Source organism: Condylura cristata, unplaced genomic scaffold, assembly GCF_000260355.1.
Source record: "Condylura cristata isolate star-nosed mole 26May11 unplaced genomic scaffold, ConCri1.0 scaffold00017, whole genome shotgun sequence".
Classification (NCBI taxonomy): domain Eukaryota; kingdom Metazoa; phylum Chordata; class Mammalia; order Eulipotyphla; family Talpidae; genus Condylura; species Condylura cristata.
Window position 1 is genome coordinate 24,925,429 of NW_004567118.1, and position 21,422 is coordinate 24,946,850.

General features: G+C 35.8%; 1 pseudogene; it reads right to left on the reverse strand.

The window, feature by feature from the left end:
- Positions 1-256: 256 nt before the first annotated feature.
- On the reverse strand, positions 257-21,107 carry LOC101634168 (annotated as a pseudogene).
- Positions 21,108-21,422: the final 315 nt, after the last annotated feature.

The following is a 21,422-nucleotide window of genomic DNA, read 5'->3' on the forward strand; positions in this document are numbered from 1 at the left end:
TCTGATATTTAAGTGTGTACTAAATGTTATTTTAGTTGAGATATGTTAAATGCTTTTAGAAGACTAATAGTCTGAATATATTGGATTGGTCAAAGCATAATTTGCTTTAGTTAGATTAGTTCTTTTTACTTAAAACTATAAATTTAAATCCCTGCAAAGCTACTACTTTTGCATCTAAGGCTTCCAGATAAAGATGATGCAGCACAATCAGCCAGTATTTCAGAAAAATTCTTAGTTTTTCTGGCAATGAAACCACTTACCACATCCACAATGGTTCAGGATCCACAATGGCCTTGGCAGCATCAGGATTATATTTGAAGGGATTCTTAGACACCGTGGTATTCATGCAACTGACTTTTTCCATCAGTCTTCCTGGTCACATATGCTCTCTAATAGTCATTAATATCAATTGCAAAATACTTTTTTTAAAAAATTCTGCATTGAAAACAAACTAGCTCTCTATCAAGAAGCATGACAGAGGTTTTCTATCAAGAACTTTATAACCTGAGAAGCCAGCCCACAGTAGCTACCAGGTAACCAAGTTTCAATCATTTTAAAAATGATGTTAATGACATATTGTTATCATTATAACTAGGCTGCATCAAGATCATCCACATTAATTGCAGTGACTTTCCCATTAGTTTCCCCTTCATCGATCACAGTCAATATGCCTGGAACTTTCACTGATTATTTCATCTCTTGCTTGCAATTTCATGTACATCAACTGGATCATTTTCATCACAACAGCCACTACATTTATCATTGTGTACTGGGTCTTCCCAAGTCTGAAGGAAGGCTCCATAGTTCCAAATGTCTCCTTTAGAAGGGAACCAATCTGCAATCAACAGAGTCATCCTTTCTGCACATCTTATTTAATTATATTGCAAGGATCCTTTGTGGCAATCTTGATTTTTCCATTGGACAGCTTGTAGTTTCTTCTTTATTCCTGGGTTGTTTGTAAGTAAGTGTTAGATTTCTCATTTTCAGTCCACTATAGTTTTCCATTGCTGTACAATTCATTGTGGTCAGTGGACATACTTTCATATTTGAATCCTTTTAAATTTATTAATCACGTTGTAGCCTAGCAAAAGATCTGTCCTATGCTAGAATGTTCCATTTTCACTTGACAAGAAAAGTGTGTACTGTTGTCATTGGGTGGAATTTTCAATAGGTGTCTAGTAGGTCAAGGTAATTGAAAGTGTTGTTCAAATTTCCTAACTCATTGCTGACTTCCTACTTAGCTGTTTTATTAAGAATTAAGAATGGGAGAGTAAAGTCTATTATTGTTAAGCTTTTACTATCCTTTCATTTCTATCAGTTTTAATGTGTCAATTTGGGGCTCTCTTTTAGGTATGCATCCACTTAAAATGGTCCTATCTTTCTGACGAATTTATCCTTTAATCCATAAAATATGTCCCTGTTGTCAATAGTTCTATTTTTAATATTTATGTCTATTTTGTCTACTATTAGAGTTATTTCAGAACTTTTACTGTTAATACTTGCCTAGTATTTCTTTTTCCCATCACTTTACCTTTAAATTTTGAATATAACAAGTGTCTCTTATAAAAGTATATATTTGAGTTTTGTTTTCCTTCTTGTCTAACAATTGTGGTAAGCTCTGCATTTTGATTGGATAGTTTAGTTAATCCACATATTAATAGAATTATCAGTGTGTTTCAATTTATATCGGCTGTGGTGCTATTATCTTTGCTACACGTCTAGTGCTTTTTTCCTTTCTTCCCTATTAGAGGGCTTTTAATGTTGGTTGCATAGCTACATTTTACTTTCTAGTCTTTTTAAAATGACATATAATTAAAATTTTTAGTAGTTCCTCTAGGGGTTATAATATGCATCTTCATTTAATCACAATCTAGTTGCAATTAATATAACCTAATTGAAGTAAAATATAGAAAACTTTGCCCTAATCTATCAATATCTCCATTTCCTTCCCCCACTCCTCTGGGGTATAATTATCACATACATTGTATAAACTCAAAAAAGTCACACTTATTCTTTTATGTAGTTTTATATTAATCTTTAACAAAGTTAAGAGAAAATGAATGAAATGTCTTTTATACAAAATTTTATGTTAACCTTTTTTAAATTTCATGTATATATATTTTATGCCATTCTTTCTTTTTGCTCAAGGAATCTTTCTCCTCTCAGGGGTAGTGTCCCCCAAAATTCCCACCACCACAGCACCCTCGACCCATCACCATAGTGCTTGTGCTCTTCCCTGTCTTATTTTGATTCCTCTTCCTCCCCTCCCTTAATTTTTAAATTCCCTTCACATGGATTTGAGCTACTGTTTCTATTTCTCTTTGCCTAGAAGGACTTCTTTTAATATTGCTTCTAAAGCAGGTCAGCTGACAACAAATATTTTCAGTCATTTTTCTGTCAAGAAATTTTCTTCTTAAAATTTCAAGGGGGAAAAATGCAGTCTCCATTATCATTAATTTTTAGTTAGGTATACTGACTTCACAGTTTAATTTATAACAGTAGTAATAAAAAACACTTTTAATATGGTAGTTGGTGATCAGAGTAAAGATACAAGTTTCATTATTTAAGTAACTATTTTGAATGGATATTTTGTATACAGTTTCAGAGTTCATTTGGTTATTTGATGAAAGTGATTTTTCAGGATCTTGATAAGACCCCCAATTTCATCTGGTAGTAATTTAATCAAATTCCAATCCCAGTACCTCAGAGACATACAAAAATATATGACAATATAAATTCAGAATATCTTTGTTATATAATCAACAGGGCCAAAATTAGCTCCATTTACATTTCAGATTCCAAGCCACAGAAAATCTAAAAATTAATAGTAAAAGTAAGGACAATTCACACATTTAACTAGAAAAGTTAGCAAAAGTAAGAAAAATTAGAACCACTACTAAAAATTAGAATATTAACGTGGTAGTCTTGTTTATTTGAAAAGAAATATACTTGTGGTTTAAATTTAGGAATAATTCATAAAAACTCTATACTCCACTTTATGGGAATTACCTATGTTACACATGTTGGATGGATTAATGGCTTATAAATAATCTGTTAGCTTTACTTCCTCAAGTTCATTTTTCCTTGGGAGGTCATATAATAGTTCATCTTCAATTAAGTATTTGTAACTTGGGACAAGAGTCTCCAGGGGCCTGGCACATAATTTATAACAATAATAGAAATGGTATGCTTAGTAGTAATAGCCATGGGGCCAGGGCATATTTAGAGGAAAGGAGAAGTTATATCACCCATGAAAAGGCTAATGAGATAGGCAGATTTCAGGGGAAAATGATCTTTTTGTCCTGCCTTTAGACCTTGTTCTACCAGTGAGACTCATATGTGCAGTGTAATGATTCCAGCATGCTTTTCTCAGTATGAGATTGCATGACATACAGAGTGAGGTACTCAGAAGTCAGAGATTTCCCCAATAAACACCAACTTAATTGGATGCCTTAATTATACTGCCTTCACTCCCAGGCTACTCCTCCTGGGACAGTTCAAAGACTTGTTTTCAGTTTAAAACCTCAGTCTCTGGGTACCAACTTTCAATACATTCTTTCAGATAGATAGTTTTGCCCTTTGCAACTTAGGAAATATTTGGGTATTTGGCAGTTAGAAATATAGTTTTGAGGCTCAGGAGAGACTGCAAACAAAGAGACGAGAGCTGAGATTTAAACCAGGTTGGCCTGTTTTACAAGGCAATTCTAACCCCCTTTCCTACTCTTTCCTCAGCAGTTGGGAGTCAGCCATCCTGCAGCAGGTGGAATGGAAAGACGCCATTGGTCAATCTACTAGCCAGCATCACTACCCTTTGTATCATCCAGATGTTGCAGCAGCACTGCAGAGAATCTGTTACTGTTTCAAGTTTTTCTGAAACCTTAGGATTTTAGATATAAAGTCTTTCTCCAAGTTAGTAGCATGCTTAACCAGTGGGACAGGGGAACTAATCAGAGAAAATGGGCATTTGGGACACATTAGAAATTCAATATCAGCTTTGTAAAGTTATTAGTAATTAGCCACAGCTTTGTCTCTGTCCCTGCAGCTAGTAACATGAAAGTGATTACATTTCCAAAAAGCAGATTAAGTTTACTAAATGTATTAAGTAACAAGGTTTTTAATCAACACTTTATTAATTCCAGCAAGACAGTTGCAAGAGCAAAAAGTTCTGGATGCTAGTAGAATGTATGCTACTTCAAACAAAGTAATAAATATTTTAGAGGAAACTGATTTTCTTTTTTGATAGTAACCAAGAAAAAAGCTACCATGTTACTCAAAATATATTCAAATATGAAACCAGGTTCATACTTTTCTTTTCCCACCTTTTCTGATTTACAGTTTAATGAGGTTAATAAAATTACTTTTAGAATCAGTACTCACAAACATTTCTACGGGCATTTCCAATTTAAAGTAGTATACTTAAGGAATTCTACCACAAGTAACTGAAAATTTAGAAATATAAAAAAGGATCACAGATTACCAAGTGGGTTGAAATATAGCCACCCTCATACATTTTGAAAAGAGATCTAGGGCTATTTTTTCACATTCACTCCACTGAGTGGAATTCATATGGGTGTGGTGTTATTTTAAAAAGTGATTTATAGTAATTCATAATTCATGTGACTCCTTACTTTACTAATTTTTTTTATTTTTCAGACATGCTTTATTAAGCATAATTCCCTTAAGTTCCTTCCATTTAGTTGTAACATTTCAATTTTTCTTATAGCTAAATCCACTCTGTGGTTAAGCTGTATCTTCTTGACCTAATTCTCTTTGAATGGACACTTAAATTTCTTCCAGGTCCTAGCTACTATAAATAATGCTGCAATTTTTTAAAAATGTATCATCTTTTTAATTGATTGCTTCATATTTTTTGAATAGATGCTCAAGAGTGGGGGTTGCTGGGTCATATGGTTTTTCTATTTTCAGTATAAGTTCATCTCACTTAAAATGGCTGCACCACACATTTCCACCAGCAATGTACTAGAGGTCTCTCTCTACAACCTCCTCCATCACTTGTTGTTGTGGATCATTTTAATATATGCCATGCTCACTGGTGTGTGATGATAGCTCATTGTGACTCTGACTTTCATCTCCCTTATTAAGAGATGTGAACAACTTTCTACACAGCTACTGGCCTTCTACATGTCCTCTTTGGAGAACTGTCTACCCAACAAATGTCCATTAACTAATTTGGTTGCTTGCCTTTTTTTTTTTTTTTTTTTTTTCAAGCAGAAGACGGCATACGAGATGTCGAGCAGTGACTGGAGTTCAGACGGGGCTTCTCCCGATCCATTTTTGTTTTTTTCGAGGTGAGTAAGTGATCTAGCTTCTTTTTTTTTTTTTTTTTTTGCTGTTAAATAAAAAAAAAAGTTGTGTGTGTGTGTATCTGGGGTACTAACTCCTTGTTGCCTGTATAATATGTAAATCTTCTTACCCATTCAATAGAATGTCTTCTTAATCTATTAATAATTTCTTTCAATGTGTAAAAGATTTTTAATTTGAGATAGTCCCCAACTGTTTATTTTTGCTTTTATTCCTATGCCATAGGAGATTGAATCTCCAAAAAGATATTTATCACTGATATCATGAAACATATCGTTGATCTTTTCTTCTTTCTATTTTATTGCTTTAAGTCTTTAATCCATTTTAAATTTATTTTTGTGTATGGAGTGAAAAAGTGGTTCAATTTCACTCTTTGATATGTAGTTATTCAGTCTTCTAAGATCCACTTGTATGGTTGTGGCATTTCTGTCATAAATCAAGTGTCTATACATAAATTTATTTGTCAAATTTCAATTCTGTTCCCCAGATTTATGTGACTTTTTGTATTGCAATACTACATTGTTTTAATTACTTTATTATTGTTAACATTTCTATAATTGCTTTATAGAAGAGATTAAAATCAGGTAACATGATACCACTTTCTCTCCTTGTTTCTGATGACTGGTTTAACTACCCAGAGTCTTTTATTGGTGCCATATGAATATTATATTTTTTTGCTATTTCTTTGAAGAAAATAATTAGGATTTTAATGAGGATTGCATTAAATCTATATATCATTTTTGATAGAATAATCACTTAGACTATATTGATTCTCCCCATCTATCTTTTTCTATCTTGTTCTATAAACATTAGTAGCTTATCATAGTTTTTGTTGATTAAAACTTTCACCTTCTTAGTTCAGTTAATTCCTAGATATTTCATTCTAATTTTTATTATTTCCTTTCTTCTACTAAATTTATATCATGTTTGTCCCTCTTTATCAAGATGCTTTAAGTATGATATAAAATTGTTTATTTGAAATATTTCTTCTTAATTTAAGCCTATTTTGCAATTATCTTCCCTCTTAAAAAGACTTTTGCTACAACCCATAAATTCTAATAATGTGTATCCTTGTTTTCATTAGTCTCAAGATATTTTTTGATTTATGTTTTAATTTCCTCTTTAATCCAGAAGCAATCATGAAGCAAGTTGTCTAGTATTTATGAATTTAATGTTTTTCCAATTTTGATTTCTACTTTTATGGCATATGGTAAGAAAGTGTACTTAAGTATGATTTCAATGTTTGTAATTTAATGGACACTTGACTTGTGTCCCAATATATGATCTATTCTTAGGAATGTTCCATGTGCACTTGAAAAAAATCTATATGATGTGGTTTTGAGCGTAGTGTTCTGCCATTGCCAATTAAGCTTATCTGGTCCAGCTTCTATTTAAGATGATTATTTCCTATCTTAATTATCTGTCCAGACTTGCAAGTCGAGAATCCTCTGATAATAATGTTATCATCAATATTTCCCTTCTATTAATAGCTGCTTTATTTATCTTAAAGAACTATCATGTGTTCCATATTTAATTGTGTGTTTCTTCTTGTATTAAGTCCTTTATCATAATACAATATCCATCTTGATCTCTTATTACCTACTTGAATTGGAAATCTAATTTTATCTTACTTAAGCATAGCTTTTCTTGATTTTTACTATCATTTACTTATATGATTGTCTTCCAGCCTTTAAGTTTTTACTAGTAAGATGAATTTCCCATAGACAAAGAAAGTTAGACTCTTTTTGATAATCCAATCATTCTACCTTTAACTTAGTGAATTCAATTTACACTTAAGGTAATTATTGAGATATAAATGTTTATTGTCAGTTTGTTATTGTTTTCTCACTTGTTTAAGTTTGTCTTGTCTTTTTTGATTTTTTTTTTTAACATCTGGTGGAGGGGATCAATTTCCTACTGTGTTCTACTGATTTTTGTTTGAGTGTTATACTGAGGCTTGTATGTAATGATCTATACCCATTCAAAGGTATTATGTGATGGACCTCATTTTTACTCTTTCTTTTCTCCATATTTAAAAAACTAAGTGTCTGTTACTGCTAAATGAGTTTTTGGTGTTATTTAAAAATAGTCCCTTTAATAATTCATTCATGTCTGGTTGATATTAATATTTTGTGGGCTTTTGATTTTGGGTTTTCTGTGAAGACCCTTAGTGGCCCTCTCTCTGTCTAGAATAATAGCTGACTAGGTTGGAAATATTTTCCTTTCCTTTATCTTTTTTGTAGTATTTATTTTGTTGCATCATTGCTAATTTTTATAAAGTATTTCATTTCCCCTCTCAGGTGTAGTCCCCTTAGTTCTCCCACCACCATAGCACCCATGAAACCTTCACTCCTATGTTCATTATAGCACTTTTTACAATAACCAAAATATGGAAATCTTTTTCTTATGTTGCTTTATACCTTCTTCCTCCATAGACACTGAACTTCTCTCATGGACTAGTGAGATCCTGTTCCCTCCTGCCACTGTGTTGTTGCACATGCTGATTCCTTTGTCTGTAATGTACTTCCCTCATCTCTTCATTCAGTTATCTTTCAGATTTCAAATCAAATTAATTTCTCAAAAACAAAAAACACTTTTCTGGCTGCCAGGAATGGAGTCAGGAGATTAAAACATTGATCTCCATTTTAATTCTTTACTTGTATATCACTTGAATAATGCCTGTCTTCCCCATCTAGACTCTAAGCTACATGTATATGTATATCCCCCATAATATATGAAAGTGCCTGACATGTATTATGAGTAATTTTGCCAAATGGACTCACAAACAGATAATCACATAATCGTAATAACCATTCATTCATTCAGGAAGTGTTCTTCTCTTCTTCTGGAGAGTAAGACAGGAATTTGGATTTGAAGTAATTTCTAAACAAGTCATTATCATTCTATGTTTCTGAAAGAAAGCACCTTTTTTTTTCACTACTAACTGTATTTTTGTAAAAGTAAGGGGATTTTAAATGACTCCTCTCTGAAACTACAGAGCAAATTAACAGGGTATCAACAGATTTATACACTGCATTGCTTAGGGATATTAAAAACATAAGTCCTTCTGGGTTCTCCCTGGTGGTGCAATGGGTTAAAACTCTGCACTATGAAACTCTTAGAAGCCACTGCAGTATGAGTTCAATCCCCAGCTGGAGGCTGACCCATATGGTGTGGTAGACCACCTGCTTCACCCCTCAGCAATGTATTCCAGTAGATCTGTCTGTTCTGCTCCCCACTCTGTCTCTGGTGAATCTTCTCACCCACCACACCTCTGGCCTTTACCTCAGTTCTGTAAGCATAAATAAATAAATCTTTTAAAAAAAAAATAAGTCCTTGCAAGATTTATTTCTACTTTACATTTGAGCCACTGCCTAAAAGTTTTGTTTTATCAAACACAGGCCATAATGCAAAACCTACATTTGTTTGAGGAAATACATTTTTGCAATTACATTTACCCAGATAGATACACTGAAGAAGTTACCTATGACTACCTCAGAAATTCAACTTACAAATGTGCATTGTGAAAATGAGAGCTACATAAAAAAAATTGGTGCTTTTAACAAATGCCTTAAATTTTTCATGTTGCTATTGCTGCCACTAAAAATGAAATTTGTACAACTCCCTATATAGGTCATATTGCAGGTTATAAAACCTGTCTCAGACCAAAAGTTGGGAACAGGATAAAAAAAAAACTTAAATAAAACTGAAAGAATACCATTTTGTAAAAATACACTAGTTTGCTTTCAGCTCAAAAAAAATCCATGAGTACCCTCAGGAACCATGAAGGTAAAGGGTATGATTTCTGTTGTAGAAACAGAAAGAATACAGTTTTATGGGATCCCTGGAGGAAATGAGGAATTCTTTGTTGGGTGGGACTGAGGTAAACTTATACCAGGTGCCATCCTTGAAAATCTGATAAAATACTTAGCCAAACAACTGAAAGTAGAAAACTCAAATGGGAGCTATAAAAGTAATTTTTTCAAAACAAATAGAAATTTGTAATAATGATGAAAATGTGTCTGTGTTACACTATAAGAATTAATTTCAAATGAATCATAGAGACAATACCACAAAACATCTGAAAGGAAACACAAGAAAAACTGAAACTGTAGGTCCGGCAAAGAGTTCTTAGGAAAGGCATCAAAAGCACAGTCCATAAGAGAACAAATTGCTAAACCAGGCTTCATCAACATTAAAAACTTCAGCTCCTTGAAAAGCAATGTTAAGAAGAATGAAAAGACAAGTCATAGCCCAAGAGAAATTATTCACAAATCATCTATCTGATCATATACCTGCTCGTAGACTATATAAAGAACTCTAATTCAGTAATAAGAAAATAAAACAGTGTAATAACGATGAATAAAAGAAGGTCCTCCCTAGTGGCATAAGGGATTAAGTCTCAACACTATGAAGCTATGAGCAGCCACTCCAGAATGAGTTCGATCTCTGGCCAGGGAGATGACCAACATGGTGCAACAGATTTCTCTTGTCTCACCCGCTGTTCCCCTCAGCAGTGTATTTCACTGCTATCTGACTATTCTCCCCACTCCATCTCTGGTGAATCCTCTCATCCCCCACACCTCTGGCCTACACCCAGTTCTTGTATGCATAGATAAATAAATATTTTTAAAAGATTAATAAAACATTTCAACAGATATTTCAATAAAAAAAGAAACACAGGTAGAAAATATACATACTTGAAAAGGTTTTCAACATCATTTATATAGATGCAAATTCAAAACTAAAAAATCACTATAAGGTTATAGCACAGTTAAAATTAAATTACTGGGAGCTCCCTGGTGGCACAGCGGGTGAAAGCACAGCACTGAGAATCTAAAGCCACTTCCGCATGAGTTCGAGCCCTGCCTGCCCCGGAGGTGACCACATGGTGTGGCAGACCTCTCTTGACCCACCCCGTTGCTCCCCTCAGCAGTGTACTTTGTCGATCGGCCTGTTCTGTACCCCACTCTGTCTCTGGTGAATCCTCTCACCCTCCGCATCTCTGGCCTGTACCCCAGTTCTATATGAATAAATAAATCTTTAAAAAAATAACAAAATTAAATTAAATTAAATTACTATATACTCAGTGTTGGGAAAGGTGGGGAGCACTTGGAATTCTCAAGATTTGCAGAGAATGTGACATTCTAAACCACTCTGGAATGGTCAATTGATAGTTGCTTAAAAGTTAAACATTTATCATTCTATAGTACTTATCTAAGAGAAGTAAAAGATATTTGGTCGGGCCCTCCCTGGTGGCGCAGCGGGTTAAAGCACTGTACTAAGAAGCTAAGGCCACTTCCCGCATGAGTTCGATCCCCGCCTGCCCCAGAGATGATCTACATGGTGTGGCAGACCTCTCCTGGCCGGCCCGCTGCTCCCCTCAGCAGTGTGCTTCATCTATCTGCCTGTTCTGCTCCCTGCTCTGTGTGTGTGGTGAATCCTCTCACCATCCCTGCACCTCTGGCCCGTACCCAGTTCTGTATCCATAAATAAAAATAAATCTTAAAAAAAAAAAAAAGGTATTTGGTCACATAAAGAGCTACATACAAATCTCCATAGCAGCTTTCATACTAGTTAAAACTGAAAATATCCCAAGAGTCCATCAAAAGAACCCTCCCCTAGCCACGCAACAGTTTGTTAAAGCCCAGCACTATGAAGCTATCACAGCCACTGCAGCACAAATTTGATTCCCAGCCAAGGAACTGACCTACATGGTGCAGCAGACCTCTCCTGATCTGCCCCCTGCTCCCCTCAGCAGTGTATTCCAGTACCTCTGTCTCTTCTGCTCTCCACTCTGTCTCTAGTGAATCCTCTCACCCCCACACCTCTAGCCTGTACCTCAATTCTGTATACATAAATGAATAAATCTTTTTTAAAAATATGGATGGATAAATAAATTGTGTATAGCAGAGTACCTTGGAATACTACTTGGCAATAAAAATGCATATTCAACTTTTATTTCTATGAAGAATAATGATTATTTTAGGAAAAAAAACAAGCTGCTCTTATTATTTGGAAATTTATTCTAAAGATGAACTGTTAGACAGGTATTTGTTACTGTGTTCATCCAATATCTTATAGCTGCACACCATGTTTGCACATTTTCTCACATTAACAAATACACCTTCCTAAGTTAGAAGACAGAAAATGCAGAATTCCTGGTAGCAAGGGTTTAGACGTGGGATGTTGCCTACAAATGTCTGCGTTCAGAGGAAGTCATAAGAAAAGCCAGAAGTCACACCCATGCAGCTAGCTGTTAGAAGCCTGGCAGCAGAGAAGTCCATTTCTACAGGGTAGCAGTAGCAGCTACTGGCATCCAGTCTGAAGTTTTGTATGTTCGTTAGAGAAAGCTCATGAATCTCCCAGGACATTCGATAGACTATTTAATATCCTTTAACAGACACTTCTATTTAAAGATAGGAAATTATTTGAGTATAAATAAAAATAAAAACCCTGGATTATATACTTAGTTGAGCAATACACTTACAATAATAAAATCTACAATAGGCACATAATACTGTACCTTTCATTTTTTGAAGTATGTGTACTATAAAAAAATCTACATAAATGAAATTTTTAAAAGGTTGTGAAATCCTGAATCATACTACTTTGCTATTGGTTTGCTTGTTTCTATTAAAATTTCACTAGACAGACTCAAGTATAGCTACAAGAGGTGTCTTTTTCTCTTTATCCAGTATCCCTTGATGATTACATTTTGCTACACTATAATACAGCACCACAACCAGGATTCTCACTATTATATAGTATGTGACCTTCCTTCCTCCCCAAAGCATAATTTTCTGGACAGTCATTGAGGACTTTGAGTGTTATCATGGAACCAGTGAAGCTTTGTAAGCAAGTAACCCAGTTATATTTGCTCCTTTTTTACTATTGAGTAATGTATCATGGTCTGGCTGGCTATCTCTAATAAGAGACAGCTGAACTGTTTCCAGTTTGGGGTTATTACAAATAAGGCTTGTATGTTCCTTGTTTTGTACATAAACATAAGTTTTCATCTCTCTGGGATACATACTTCACAGAGTAATTACTGGATTGGATGGTAATTCTATGTTTAATTTGAAAAGAAACTGCCAAACTCTTTTCTGAATTGCCATACCACGTTACATTCTTACCAGCAACATATGAGTGGTAGACTTTCCCTACATCTTCATCAGCATTTCATAATGTGCCAAGTTTTTCTTCAGCCATTCCAATATGTATTAAGCAGTTTTTCATTATAGTTTAGTGTGCAATTCTCTGATAGTTAACAATGTTTCACCTACTTAGTTGGTATCTATAGATCTTACTCACTATTAGCACCTTTGGTTTAAGTCATCATTATTCTTTAACTGTACACAATTTCTGCTGATTGAATCTTATTTCTAAATAGTGTCATCTTACAAGTTACCAAAAATCTGTAATTTCTACTTCAAGTAATGACAGAGTAGCTAGTTGTAGCAGAAAACTCTTATAGGGAATGGAGAATAGAATCCAGAACTCAGTAACAAAGAGGAGCCCTGGAAAACATCTCTGGACTTCATTGTGACTCATATAGAGCTATTCTCAAAAATGTAAAGGTAAAAAATATACTAATTTTCAACAGGACTCAAGAACAGTTCCCTATCAGTTCAACCCCTGATAGGATTATGCTGATCTATCTCTGAGTTAGTTGTCTGCTGGAAATAATCTTATCTGAACTAAAGAAACTCCATCCAGGAAAAAGTTTCAAAATTGTCTCTACAATATGTCATAAGTCAGTCACCACTCAATAACACTATTATACCAAGAGACTAGACACAAAGACCAAGAGCCAAGAGAGAAAAAAGACAATAAAGACAAACCAAGAGATTCTGACATTAGTGTTACTCAAATGAGGGTTTTGAAATAACAGTAATTGATATGTTCATATGTAAAGAATTTAAGCAGTGAATTGAAAACTATTAAAATGAATCAACTTCATAACTGAAAAAGTAGACTGATATAAAGAGTTCAGTGGATGTGCTCAATTGCAGATTAGCCCAGGGATCTGCAAACTCTTTCTGTTAATAGTCCCAATAGCAAATATGCTTTGTAGGAAAACAGGTCTGTCGCAACTAACCAACTCTGTCACTGGAGTGCCACACTCCTCACTGACGCCAGTCATTTTCTAAAGTGCTAATGTAATTGGGTCACTTCCTTACAAAGCTTCACTGGTTCCATGTTAACACTGAGGTACACAGCAAAACTTAACACACTACATGATCCTCCAGGACCTGGCCTAAAGACCATACACAAAGCCACAGACGATACACAAAGAAGTGGGCATAGCAATGTCCCCAGTAAGACTTAATTTACAAAATCACAGAAAGAAATAAGGAGGGATAATTTAGAGAAGATTCTAATAGACCAAAAGTTACAGAAAAACAGAGGGAGGACAAAGCAACAGCAATTTTTGACCATATTATCAGCTAAGAATTTTCCAAAACAGATGAAGAGTTTCAAGGAAAAGAACAAAGAATTATAAACCCTAAGCAACAAATACAAATCAGATAATTTATCTCTAAGACACACCCCTCACTGGAGACACAGTCATTTTCTAAACTGCAAACCTAATTGGCACATTGGTTCTATGGTAACACTCAGGTTCACAGTGAAACTTCCTAGCATACTACATGATCCTCCAGGACCTGGCCTAAATCTCTCTCTCCAATCTCATCTGTCCACTCTTCTTTGCTCTGTGTTGCCCCTAATGTGCATTTTTGACTACTTCCTAATCCTAGGCAGTTTTACTCATTTGCCCTAGTGGTTCAGCCTGTCTGGAATTCGCTACCACTGATTTTCTTCCTTTGAAACACCATCAAATCTCAAGTTTGGGTCGTTTTCTTTTTGATGCTCCTCCTGACTCTTCCCTGCCCCGATATAACTGGATTTAACCTTCTTTGAACAACACACACTTTAGGGTAGGGGAAAATTAATCAAATAAAACTATGGTATTTTTCAAATGTTCTTTAAAATGAGGCCAAGCAAGTAAAGGCCCCCTCATGCGCTCTGAATGTGACTATACAATTTTTCTTAATTCTGTTCCTGCAAAATTTCTACAAAGAGGGGTATGTGTTTATCATCATTTTATTAAGAAACGGAGGCCCAGACACTGACTAAGATCACAGTTAATAAGAGACAGGGCTCTTATTAACTGTCAAGCCAACTGCAAAGCCCAAGTCTTTTCTACTTTGCCATACCATCTTCCATCCTGGAATAGACTCTACTTGAAAACTGAGACCTAGCCCAGGCCACTGAAACTTCTTGAGTCTCAGAAGCACATAAAACAATTCTCCATGGTTGCCTGTCTTGAACTGTGATACCATTATCCCCTTACAGATCGATTGGTGTGAAATCAGATCCTGCCAGGGAGTGGGAAAAAGAATAGAAAGGGAAGATTCTGGCTCCAGACTCAGCAAAACACAAAAACTTATTGGAGTTCTGCAAAGGCCTGTTCAAAGTCTGAGTATATTCTGTCATTTGGCAAGAATTAAATAGAGCCTTGTGTCCTCTAAGATTATTCTGTTACCTTCAGGATTAGGTTACCCGTCATTATATTTAACCTATGGGAAAAGCCAACACAAAGCTGTGTTAAAGATGTAATAGGAAGCATATAATAAAGAACTCTCATGTCAAAGAGATACAAGTTTCCCACAGAGAGAGCTGCTGCTGAATGAATTCTTTCTGCTTCTGCCTGCCATCCCTGAGGGGGACTCAGCCTCAGAAGCCCAAAGGGACATGAAAAAAAACAGCCCTGGCCCCTTCTAGACAGATACAGGTGCTCTGGCCTTATTCATTTTTGAGAGGACTACACAGAGGGGTGCAGGAAGAAGAGAAGGGAGTTTAGATCTGAACTTATCTTGCTTAATCTGTACGAATTCCATAAGGCCCTGGGGAACCTGAGATTCCTAGACTTTTTCCCTTCTCACGTTTCCTACTGGAAATCTGTCCAGCTGGCGGGATGTGAAAATAGGTACCATTTAGCTGGCTAATGAAGTCCATATGCAATTGTTAGAAATATAATTGACACTTCAGACTTGGGATCTGCATTTTGCTTTGTACAGTTTTCTGCTGCCCAATGTGGCTGCCTGCTGGGAATGCTTCTGTTTTCCAAGCTTCTTTGCTCCAGCTGGAATTAAAAGGAGAAGCTTGATGTGCTAATGTCAGGTTAGAATAATACCTATCTGTTATGCTGATTAAATAAAATAACATTTGTAAAGCAAAGTGCCAGACACATGGTGGGCACTGTCTAAATCCTAACCATTGTTTACAACCTGCCCCCTACCCACCTTTTCCAGGGTCATTTTCTCCTCCCCTAAGGCCTGGCCCAGCACACCTTACCATCTATCTACACTGAAACAATCATTGTTCCTGGCAGACATTAGGCCCTTTCATGCCTGTGACTTCCTATATGCCTGCCTGGAGGATGCTGCAGTGGCCCAGGGCTTTGCTTATCTGCTGAACAATAAAGGGGTGTGAGGGTCAGGGAGTAGTCTACAGGAACTTGGATCCATCTATATTTAACCCTTTAACTTAGGGGCAGAGTTGGTACTCAATAAATAGTTGCCAAATGAGTGAATGTATAAAGGAATGATTCTGAATCTCTAGCATGTAAAAAGTCACCAAGGAGGCTTGCTAAATTTACAATCTTCCTGCAATATGTCCCTTACAGATAAGGAACATGGATATGGGAAATTTGAGGCTCTGAGATTTTATTTTAATGAATACACACATTAATTAAACACATAAATAATATAAAAAGATAAACTTGTTAAAAGGGTAATAGGAGTATTGGAGACTGAAGAGAAAAATGCTATCAGTTTTGGGTTAATAGTTTTGACCACCAGGAGTTCAAAATAAGATCATAAAGATCTATCTTCTTTCTAGTCTACACATTTAGAAAAATCATACTATATAAATAGTAATTACCAATACTAGGACTCTTTTTGAATTACATTATGGATTGCTTACAATTTGATGAAGTAATGTGTATAGATTATGTATGTACATAAATATGTTCTCTCACACACACATGCACTTCACCCAGTCTTACAAGAAAAGAAACCAAGGCTCAGAGAAGTTAAGTAACTTAACTAAGACCACAAAACATTAAATCAAAATTCAAACCCAAGGATCTCTAAGACTAAAAGCTACGTTATTTTCCAATAATGTTAAAAAATTAAGCCCTATGTAAAAAAAAAAAAAAAAAACTTTCATTCATTGAGATACCTCACTGAGATCCCCCATATTTTTTAAAGTTTAAGATTCAACTCTCTAGTGTGCCTCTGAATTGGAAACATAATTCAACTGTAAATCATATCTCATATTTATAACCCCAGATTAATTATGCTCTGTAGCAACTGCAAATTATTTATGTTGTCTGAATGTTCACTGGGTTCAAGGGAACAAGAAGGGAACTGGCTAGCCCCGAATTTACTATAAGCATAGAACAGAACTGGATGATGGGCACACTGTATCTCTTTCAATGAAATAAGAACAATGGGAGGCCCTCCCTGGTGGCACAACAGGCAGGCTAGGACGCAGCACTACAAGCTGGCCGTAGTCGCTTCAGTGCAAGTTCGATCCCCCGCCCGGGGAGGTGACCACATGGCATGGCAGACCTCTCCTGACCCACCCGCTGCTCCCCCCCAGGAGTGTACTTCATCAGTTGGCCTGTTCTGTTCCCTACTTTGTCTCTGGTGAAGCCTCTCACCGCACCTGCACCCCAGGTCTGTATGAATAAATAAATCTTTAAATAAATAAAAAAAAAGAACAATGGGAAACTTTGGTCTAATAGATGAACTAAAAAGACTTCTTCACTATCTTCCTGACACTCTTTAGCTTGTTTTCCTTAATATTAGAAAAGGCCTGTTTTACTCAAAGAACATCTCTGAGAAGGTCCCTTTGTTAAGCCCAAAGCCCTGGTCCCACTGTGCTATGCCTGAAGGTCCAAATTGAAGAATAAGGTATTTGCTTTAAAGTTACTATTCCTGTGGGGTCTCCCTAATGGCTTAAAGGAGTAAGTCTCAGCACTATGACACTATGCAAAGCCACTGCAGCATGAGTTTGATCCCCGGCCAGGGAGTTAGCCCATATGGCACAGCAGACCTCTCCTATGTCGCCCAGTACTCCCCTAAGCAGTGTATTTCAGTAGATCTGCCTGTTCTGCTCCTCACTCTGTCTCTGGTGAATCCTCTCTTACACATCTGCCCCTACAACGTCTGGATAACACCCCAGTTCTTATATGCATAAATAAATAAAATAAACATTAAAAGAAATAAGCTACTATCCCCTACTAATGTACCAACACCCAAAAGTATAGCAGTATAATATTAGAAACATTTTTTTCTTAGGGTAGGATGCATGAGATTAGCAAAACTGAACATGAAGGTTGGATAGCACAGACTATTCCTGAGAATGGGAAAAGGTACTGATGATGCTTGGAAAGATGTGGAATCACTTTTAACCATTTCTAAGATTCGTTTCTGATCAATGGAAAACAGTTGTTCCTATTATCCATCTTTATTTACTTCAACCTTTCCTCCTTAATTCCAAACTATTTGCCCCAAAATCTATTCCTACAAAGTAAGTTCATCTTCTGAAACATGAACTGGCTAAGAACCCCTTGGAGAAAAATTCTGAAATATACATTTATACACTCTCCACTAGATCTTTGCATTCACTGTTCCTGGAGTGGGGCCCAGGCAGCTGAATCTTCAATGATTCTCTTAAGTGACTGAGGGAGAGGTAGAATTTCAGCCTCCAATGAGCTTGAAAATAGCAGTGCAAGGCAAGAGACCCCTTGCTTCCTGTGCTTGCGTTATGCCCCAAAAGCATACAGACCAGTAGGAAGGGCATACTAACATTTCATCTCTTTTAAATCAGTTTCAAAATTCATGAAGCCAAAAAAGTTGATTCTCCTTTAAAGAATATTTTGCTTTAACGTACACAGTAATGCATAAATACACCTGAGTCTATAACTTTGCAGTATCTTTCTTTCCTCCACATTCATGTCAACCAGGGACATTCAAGTCAAAAATAACACCCTAGCCATCTCTGATCATACTCTTACAGATTGAGTCACCCTAAATGACTTACTAGTTCAGCCTCTTCTTAGATTTCTCATCTTATCAACCTGGGATCAGAGATAAGATTAGAGACACACTTGTTCCTCTTTTATTATAAAATTTACTTCTTTTAAAGAACCAGGATGAAGGAAAATATGAAAGTCTCCTTGGTTAATTGCCTGATTTTCACAAAGTCCCTCTAGTTTACTTTATCTTGATCAAAACAAAGCAATGTCTCTGCTCAGAGTCATACTCTGTAATAAGCTCCACAAGTTGTTGGGGTTGATTACAGAGCACCCAATGGAATTTTCAATGTGTCCATCCACCTAGCAGTATCTTAGCTGGATCCAATGGAAGTTGGATCATGGTGTCCATCTACCCAGAAGTCTCCTGGCACCATCTTTCATGACTGGTGAGCACTGACTCTGCAGTTTCCATCGCCAAGTTCAGATGCATCACCTCAGAGTTGAAAATCACTTTAATGAAAATGAACAAAATACCATTAATTGGGGCTTTTTAATCCAGACATTTGGCTAACTAGCATACCACTTTAGAAACTTCCAGCATCTGCAAGTATAGCTTTATAACAGTTATCTGAGTAAAAAATAGAATTTTGGTACTATCCAAACAGCTCTTCCATGTGTCCGAGCTCATCTACAAACCTACCTGATCTTGAAATCTATAAGACTCCTTTTTTATTGCTTTATTTTCCTTGTAATTTATCCATTGAGAAACCTAAGGTTTTGACATGCAAATTTTATAGACTGCATGCTCATGATACAGTTTAATATGTTTGTGAGAAACCATGTTTCTGGGATACTGAGGATACTTGAAAAGATGTGACTTCTGTATCTTATAGATGAGACGCTGGCTTAAGAAGCTTGACCAAATTCAGGCTTGATACCGTTGGCAAGACACAGGTAATTATTGCAATTTTTTTCATCAGAAAGCATATACTAACTAATTTTTTGTCTTACGATGTTAGTCACTGATTCCCAATATCCAGATCCATCAAATGGTGATATTCTAAAACTCTTATTATTTCTTATTCCAATTAATCAGAATACTGTAAAAAGAGGAGGTGTATGTCAAACAGGGAAGAGAGAATAGATGGTTGATTCCTTCCCTTTCCTTACTAACTGAAGATGTATTGAACCCCTCACCCCATTTTAGTTAAAAACTAGATCAACTATCTTATTAGAAAATTAGTAAAATAAAGAGATATATATATATATATATATCAATCCACAAGTCAGCATTATGCACAATGAGGAAAATGCTAGAAGAATTGCTACCTAAACCAAAGGTCATCAAAGAATGATCACTAATAGTGATAATGCATGTTTATGTATCCTCATTCTGGGGGTGCTGATTAATACTGTTAAATAAGACTAGAAATTGGAGATGAACACGGGGAGAAAGGAGATAAAATTGTCACTGATAGGTGATATGACCGTATTCTGAAACATACTAGAGAATGAATCCAAAAACACTACCATTTGTAAGCACAGTAAATGCACAGAGCAAAAATCAATAATAAACACATAGAAAACAACCAATAAGAATGTGTAATAACACCCATAAAAACAAAAAAATAAGTAAATTTCTGAGAGTAAGCTAAAGAAGATGCAAAGAAAAATCTTAATACAATACTCAAAGACAAAGGAGGTTGAACAAAACACCCCATGAGTTAGGACTATCCAACCTCATATGATTGCGAGTTCATTCTTGTTTATCTACATGTTTACTATAATCCCAACAAAATCTCAACAGTCTTCTGATATAATTAGCCAATCTGATTTTAATGTTAATGAAAGACTAAACAAACAAGGAAATTAAGGAACAATCCAAAATAGAAGAACAATGTAGCAGGCAATAAGCAGTGGGTGAAGGAGATGTGTTTTACATGATATTAAAAAAAAATAGTATAAGCTTCATTATATTAAAACAGTATTTTATATGGAAAAAAAAACTTGTGACAAGCTGTTTACAGAATAGGAGATACAAATGATTCAAATATATGAAAAGATGTTCAAGCTTATTTAAAAATTCCATTTAATTATGCACATATCTAAATGTTCCACATAGGGTTTGTAGAAGCAGAGCATGAGATGGGTGAGTCTCAAGAAAGTGATTTAGGGAGGACGCTCTCTCAGGGAAGGGGAGTGAGGATGGAGCAGAGAAGGCAGTCTCAGTTTAGAGACCTGGACCTGCCCAAGGAAGCCCCAGAGCATAAGCCACAAGATGTGGTCCACCTTGAACTAAGAAAGCAGTCCTTCCTGTCCTCATGCCAGTTGATAGCACTTCCCTCTGACTGTCTCTTCTCTCTGCCATTCAGGGTGAGGAGAAAGGGTGAAACCTCCAGAGCTAGCTAGCTCCCCTGTGTTGAGAAGCCCTCTTTGGTGAAGGGAGCTATATAAGGTATCACCACCAACAGAAGCTGGAAATGGGGTACCATTAGCGTTGAGAAAGGAGCTAAATAGTAGCCAGACAACCAACTGTATCCACTACAATTAACTACAACCTCTGTTCATAACATTACATTTTAAAGGAACTCTTAGGGCAAAAATTAAAGAATTAAAACACCAAAACACACTATAAGGCACTGTATTTACCAATGTTTGCCATCTGATGGCAATCTGATCCTGGGGTTATAGAGTCAAATAGACTGGTTTTGAATTCCAGTTCAGTCACCATGACGTGGAAAATTAACAAATGTAAGCCTAAATTTTCTCTCAGTAAATGGAAATAATTTTGTAAGCCTACCATATAGGACAGCTGTAAAAATTAAAGAGAGACCACATGTCAATATAAATAGAATATTGCCTGGATGTGGTGCTAGCTCACTGTTACCACTGTCTAAACCAACTATGCTTGAATCATAAAAACAAATAATTCTCTAAAGTTCATGCTTAATTTGGTCTCTATGCTAGTGTTTTTGCTTCAAAATGCCTTAGCTTCCTTCCTCACCATTTCTGCACCCATGAATCTACAAACACATTATCTACTCCA